This window comes from Nicotiana sylvestris, chromosome 3 (assembly GCF_000393655.2).
Source record: "Nicotiana sylvestris chromosome 3, ASM39365v2, whole genome shotgun sequence".
In the NCBI taxonomy this organism is placed as follows: Eukaryota; Viridiplantae; Streptophyta; class Magnoliopsida; order Solanales; family Solanaceae; genus Nicotiana; species Nicotiana sylvestris.
In genome coordinates, this window is record NC_091059.1 from 72,071,646 (window position 1) to 72,078,302 (window position 6,657).

At 38.2% G+C, this 6,657-nt stretch overlaps 1 pseudogene; it reads right to left on the minus strand.

Annotated features, from left to right (window-relative positions):
• Positions 1–1,764: 1,764 nt before the first annotated feature.
• On the minus strand, positions 1,765–6,388 carry LOC104214538 (coronatine-insensitive protein 1-like; annotated as a pseudogene).
• Positions 6,389–6,657: the final 269 nt, after the last annotated feature.

Sequence of the window (6,657 nt, forward strand, 5' to 3'; positions counted from 1 at the left end):
TAAACAACCTAAAACAATCATTTTAGCTAATTCTTCCCGATCTTTCTTAATATCGTATTTCCCAAATAACCCACCAGTACTCGGGTTAAGTCTTTGTTGCCTAGACAACTCATCTACTCCCCATTCAAGAGGGCGTTTCTCTTCCATATGCCTACGAAGTTGACCCGTTCCCTCTCCTTTACCGGGCTCATGTTTATAATGTTCACTACAAATTTTACATTTTACATATTTTTTTTGATCTTCTAGTCTTTCAAAAAACATCCAACACTTACTTTTTAATCGTCGATTCTTCTTAATAGGGAGAGGAGGCCTACTTGTTGCACCTGCACCCCTAACATTTTGAGTTTGACTAGCATTACCAGGTGTAGGTGGTGGTGTGTCAAGATTATCGGGTGATTGAATATCATCTAACAAAGCATCTAAATCATCATCTACACCATAATTTTCTTGCATTCGCTCATAATCTACATTTAAATTTTCAGGTGAACTTTCAGAAATATGTGTAAAGCTACTAGAAGAACCAACACCACCTCTTGTTCTTTTTGAAGTTTTATTACTACCACCTCTAGTGCACGCTTTTTTGGCCGCACTAAGTAAATCCATTATATAAATTAAAGTAAGAAATTAAAGTAAGAAATTAAATTAAGAAATTAAATTAAGAAATACAAGTAAGAAATTAAATTAAGAAACTAAATTAAGAAACTAATTAATAAAATAAGTGTACACCAAATAAGAGAAAGAGATGGAACGAGTGTACCGGGATTCCTTATGCCGCACTAATTTTGAATTTTTGATATCAAAATTCAAACTTCAATTGATAGACCGAAACTTGATAGTTGATAATACTTGAATACTTGATAATTGATACCACACTTCACTTGAATAATTGATATTTGATAATAATAATTTTGTAATGGCTAAACTAAATAATTGATGAAACTTGAAATAATAAATAATTGAGAATTTGAGATTTGAGAATTTAAGAACTATAATATCAAGAGAGAATTGAGAGTTTGATACTTGAGAGAGAATTAGAGTAGTAAGAGAGTGAATTTGTGAGAAAAAATGAAGAAGAAGAGGGGTTATTTATAGATTTTGGGGTGGGAGGGCTATATTATTAATGGGGGGGCCGAAATTGGCCATTTCTGCAATTTCTGGCCGTTCCCCAACGGTCATTTCTGAATTTGACCGTTGGGAACGGTCCAATTTAATTAAAAAAAAAAATTCAAACGGAAACCGGGTTGCTAACGAGCTGCAGCCCGTGTTCAGCCCGTTAAGGAAATTCGGGTTAATTCGGGTTTAACGGGTTCGGGGCACCGTTAGTCTAAACGTGAACGTACACAATCCGGCCCCCGGCCCAACGTGAACAGTAGCGGACTGAACCGGGCTGACCCGGGTTGAAGCGGGCTGAAAACGGGTCAGCCCAGCCCGATTAACACCCATATACTACTTTATGGCCTTGATTTGAACATGTAAAAAATGAAAATAAAAGGATAAATGTAACAACTGCCATAGTTGATGGTTCCCAGAAACCTCATAAACTGTTTTTCTTCTTCCCCGAGTGTTCTTGTGATAATCCAATACCAATTAGTTACAACAATGTCAAAAGGGTGGTAACATTTGACGAGTTAACCAACCAGTTGACAAGCCACAACGGAAATAATTGAGCGGATCATTTCTAACAACGCAAAGGGCATGGTCACCGATTTCTGTAAAAACTGTAGTCACTCAAAGAGCAAGACACAGTCGGCAGTTAGAAAGGTAGAGCACCAAGTGGCAGATTCTTCTGAATAACCATGAAAAGAAAACTTATTACAGTCCCCATGTCTAAAAGACAGACAACAAAATCAATATGGTAAAACTTTTCTAAGGAAGAGGAAGGAAGAAAGAGACCTATGTATGGAGAGGAGTAGGACAGAGCATATAAACCTGTAAAGCCCACCCAAACCCATCATCCCACAAGAAAAAGCTAAGGTTATATTTACAAGTTTATTCAGCAAGAAGCAACTATGGGTCCAAAGGCCAAACAGTATCTGGAAAATCTGTTCTTCGGCCTGCAAGGGAATAATAGGCAAGTATATGAGCTGGATGCTCAGCAATTCCTGCACTGGTAATCACACGTCTTGCAGGTATCAACTCAATATTCCAGAATGGGCGTGCCATCATCAAGAGATCCCAACCACTCGAAGATGGACTGAATCCTTGGATCCACAAGTACCTTAGCGATTTCAGCTGCAGAGCAGCATAAGCCAATGCACGTTCGGTAAAACGACAGCCTCTCATTTCAAGCTTTTGCAGGCTAGGACATCCCCTCGAAAACTCCATAAGTCCTTCATCAGATTCCCCAACATATCCCAGAAGCATCCATCTCACATTTTGGCTGTTTTGACCGATATATTTGAGACCCACATCTGTGAGACCCCCAGACCTGAGATAGAGAGCAAATCTTTTAAGCCTTTGGCAACCTCTTAGTAAAGAGCGGACACCATTATCAAGCGGCAGTTCTGTTATTGTTACTTCACGATCGAGTAGAACCAACCGAAAATCACACAGATTTTTCAGATTTGTGCCAATATTTTCCAATGCTTCATTAGTAATATCAGATACATAAACAGCCATGTATTCTAGTTCAATGCACCCTTGGGCCAAAGCAATCAATCCTCTCTGTGTCACTGCACCTTCTTCGTCCTCCATTTCCTGTTCATCTGCTCCTCGCTCAATCCTGAGTCTCTTTAATCTCTTGCAAAACTGGGCAAGCACTTCCATTCCTCTATCCCCAACAACATTCCTTGCCTGTTCACGATGACAAAAACACTGATAAATAATTTTCTTAAAGAGTACCCCACATAGACTTATTTACTCCAGCCATAACATTTTTTTTTAACTCCAGCCATAACTTCTTCCTCCCATCTCGATTTTCTTTATCGTTTTTCAGAAGAAATGCAGGTCATATTTCTGATGTAGAACCATAAAAATTACAAGCAGTTATTTTACTAAGAATAAAAAAGAATTAAAAAAATGTGAATATACTTATATATACGATTAAACAGAATTGTACAAACATAAATAGAAATATATACTAGACTCATGGAAGTCAATCAATTATAGAATATGCTTTCAAACATCTTCAGCTAACCAAGCAGAATAGCTGTAACATTTTTAGACAAAAATTGATCCAAAAAGGAAAAGCAAAACATAATGTCCATCTTCATCAAATATTCACTTCCTGATTTTACGACTACTATCACAGCAAAAGCAGAACAATTGTGCCAGTGTCAATAACAGCTATGTACAAAGATATATGGCCAATTTGCGTAGAAGAAAAGAAAAGTGAGAAAAGCTGAGATTCAACCTCAAGTATTTCCAAGTTGGGACACTTTTGCAGTAAGAAACAATGGGCTTCCGTGTCAAGAAATGCATAAAGAAGATCCAATTTCTTCAAACGAGAAGCAATAGGAAAGAAAATGTGCATTTCATTTATTCCTAAGTACGTCGGACCCAAGTGGCATAACCTTTGAGGAAATGATACAGCGGAATATCTTCCGAATTGCTCGTTATAGCCATTCTCAGCAGCAGGTTCTGTTGGCTCACTAAATGAACCCCCACCAAATTCCTCCAATGCAACTGCAGCTTTGAAGAAACCAATAAGATTTGAAATATCACATTCACTAATTTTTACCGAGACAAGAGAGGGACAGTTTTTTGCTATCAGCTCACTCTTTCTTTCTCTCTTTGTTGGTGTGTAGAAATGAGAGTTGAAGCTCTCCTTTTATAGCCAAAGCTTCACCCTCTAAAGCCTACAATATTTGACAATTTACACACACTTTTCACAATTCAACAAAGTTGGCTACCAAACCAAAGAAATTCAACAAGGTTGGCTACCAAACCAAACTAATTCAACAAGGTTGGCTACCAACCAAACCAAGTCAACAAGGTTGGCTACCAAACCAAAGAAAACTCTTATTAGGCACATGCCTAATACTTCTTCAATGAGATGGACATCATCAATCTCCCCCTCCAGTCTCATTCATCCAGAGGAGGTAGCACTGTCTTCTAGTTTGAGTGCATGCCGACAAGTTCTTTGCATAGCTCGAACTTGTTCCTTGGTACCACCTTGGTCAGCATATCTGCGGGATTCTCATTTGTAGAAATCTTCAAGACTTTTAGATATCTCCTCTATTAGGTAAATAAAGCTTACTTAGAGGGAATGTCAATAAAGCTTCAAAATAAAGCAGGTGCATCACATAACGCATTAGTGCAAAGATGCTGGCAACTCGCCAATAGGCCAATTTGGACCACTTATCCAATTAGACCTATAGATTCTGTCACACTACAAGGCCCTCTGCATCTATCAGAAGATGGAATATCATCGAGCAAAAAACTAGTTCAAGCTTTTAGTCATAAGCTTACCTTTAACTCATGCTGTATGCTACAAACTTAGAGATTAACACACTTAGGAATGCTTACAACACGTCCTACCACAAGGGTTGACATGCCAGGTCAATGCTTAAGACTTGACCAGATGCGGTGACCACGAAATTTTGCATAGACTCTACTTCGTTCACAAGCATATCACCAGCGCAATCTTTATTAAATGTAGCATCAATGGAATCAGTAAAACTTAAAGACATTTTTTCCTCCATATCAGAGGGCAATGACTTAGCACAGTCAGACAGCTCTAGGAAAACAGATTCAAGTCATCATTACCAAGAACTACCAATAAAAATGATTGTTGAGGAAACCTACATGATCCAATGGGTCCAAATGACTTCTAGAGAGAACCTTAAGAATTTCATCAACATAAATTCCACTCATACTCCTATTTTAGCAGTCACCATGAACAGTCCAAAGAAATACCTCTTTCAAACTCTAACCCACTCAGAATCACAAGATAATTTAATTCTTGTAACACTGACATGGAAACCATGGCAATATACTATTTACAATTTTAGAAACTAGATCCCGAGAACCATGGAGCCCATCACCTAAAAGTTTTGGTTAAACCAGAGAGCAATGAACTTGAATAGTATACTTCTAGGCAAACATAAGCAAAAGATAGACTCTCTTAAACTGGAAAAAGGAAAAGAAGTAGGCCCAATAGCACCAGTAAATCAAAAGCTTCAAGCATTCCGAACCACATCACATTGAAACCAGATTCATAACTGTCATGCTTCACCATTGTGTGCAATACACCAACTGTCCTAATCAATCTGCATATGCAATCAAGTTTGAATTGTATTTGTGCATATTGATCCCTATATCCTTTTCCTTTTTCTTTATTTTTTCTTTTGTTATAGTGATCCCTATAACCTAAGTTGTTGCACGATTCCGTTCCTCTCTTTATCAACACAAAATCCTACAGAATTCAATGAAAGTCCTCTGGTTTTTTTATTTTATTTTATTTATAGTTTTACCCTTTCCTAATCTTAGAAGTTCACTTCCACTATCATACAAACTGGCTTGCAAGCAATTCAATCCTCACGGACATTTGAAGACTTCAACAGCTTGAAATAAAAGCGACAATAACTTCAGGCGTTAAAACTAGAGAATAATTTTACATAAAAAATAAATAGAACAGAACTGGAAAAAAAAAAGAAACTTATTTGTATGTCGAAAAACAATAAATTTATAATTTCAGGGAACAAAACTTAATCTTAACAGAGTAATTACCAACAAGTAAAATGAAGAAGAGGTGGAATACCTGCAGGAACGACAAACAGTGAGAAGACCATCCGTAGAAAATCCAGAACACTTATCCAGTTTGAGAGACTGAAATAGTTTACCACGCGTATGCGCGAGGAGTTCGAGATCCGAATCGCTAACAATCATACGGCGGAAGTGAAGCGCCTTTAACCGAGCAAAGGACCTACTAATCTCGTGAACCCAAGGCGTAGCATATCCTCCCCAATCCTCAGGAATCAAATTAAACATAGAAGCGCGTGGCTTCCCTTTGAGCTTGAGTGACTCCAGTTGAGGGAACCTTCTAGAAAGCTGCTCCGGCTTCGCTGCATAACACAAAGCCATAGTTATGCGCTGCCGAGTGATGGCGTCGATCTCGTGCCACCTCCTGCATACCAACGACACCGCATCCCTGTCACGCGAGTCCTGTACGTACGGTATCACGCACACCCATACGGTATCGTATATCACCGCTGGATTCACGTTCCGCTCCTCCATAGTTTAAAAGACACTTGTAACTGAAGAGAAAAGCAAAAGTTAATTGGAAGAAATGAAAGGAACTGGGAGAACTAGTCCATGACTAGAAGAAGAAACCAAGGCTATTTGAACAGAGAGAGAGAAATGGAGAGAGGTCCCCATTCACCATTTTTGTTGGTGCGCTTCAAACGTAAGAAATTGGAGAGAAGGACAAGGGAAGGATTAAAGAAATAATATAAGGATGAAATAAAATAAGCTTGAAGGTGGTGACAGGTTGGAAGAAACAAAAGATGATGCGTAACCAATCGGGTTACAACAAGTTGTAAACTAAATACTCTCCCTCCCCCCCCCAAAATAATGCAAGCATGGTGTTTATGGTTGGGTTTGGATGAATTTTTCTCTAAAAATAAATCAAACCAAATAAGTTGGTTTTTCAAATATTAGAACCAAATCAAACTAATTAAGTCGGTTTTTTCTCGATTCGGTTTATGTTGTTTTTTG